The 710-nt window shown below is 49.7% G+C and overlaps 1 protein-coding gene across 1 annotated transcript in view; it reads left to right on the top strand.

The window, feature by feature from the left end:
- The window catches only part of wdyhv1 (WDYHV motif containing 1), an 8,413-nt gene that overhangs the window by 6,977 nt on the left and 726 nt on the right, over positions 1-710 (top strand). The window lies entirely within an intron of this gene.

Raw genomic sequence — 710 nt, 5'->3', positions numbered from 1 at the left:
CACCTCAGGTAACACACACCTGAACACACCTGAACACCTCAGGTAACACACACCTGAACACCACAGGTAACACACACCTGAACACACCTGAACACACCTGAACACCTCAGGTAACACACACCTGAACACACCTGAACACCTCAGGTAACACACACCTGAACACCACAGGTAACACACACCTGAACACACCTGAACACACCTGAACACCTCAGGTAACACACACCTGAACACACCTGAACACCTCAGGTAACACACACCTGAACACCACAGGTAACACACACCTGAACACACCTGAACACACCTGAACACCTCAGGTAACACACACCTGAACACACCTGAACACCTCAGGTAACACACACCTGAACACCACAGGTAACACAACTGAACACCACAGGTAACACACACCTGAACACACCTGAACACCTCAGGTAACACACACCTGAACACACCTGAACACCTCAGGTAACACACACCTGAACACCACAGGTAACACAACTGAACACCACAGGTAACACACACCTGAACACACCTGAACACCTCAGGTAACACACACCTGAACACACCTGAACACCTCAGGTAACACACACCTGAACACCACAGGTAACACACACCTGAACACACCTGAACACACCTGAACACCTCAGGTAACACACACCTGAACACACCTGAACACCTCAGGTAACACACACCTGAACACCACAGGTAACACA

This window comes from Micropterus dolomieu, linkage group LG09 (assembly GCF_021292245.1).
Source record: "Micropterus dolomieu isolate WLL.071019.BEF.003 ecotype Adirondacks linkage group LG09, ASM2129224v1, whole genome shotgun sequence".
In the NCBI taxonomy this organism is placed as follows: domain Eukaryota; kingdom Metazoa; phylum Chordata; class Actinopteri; order Centrarchiformes; family Centrarchidae; genus Micropterus; species Micropterus dolomieu.
The sequence above is the reverse complement of the archived record's forward strand: the minus strand, read 5'-3'. Positions and strand labels throughout refer to the sequence as shown.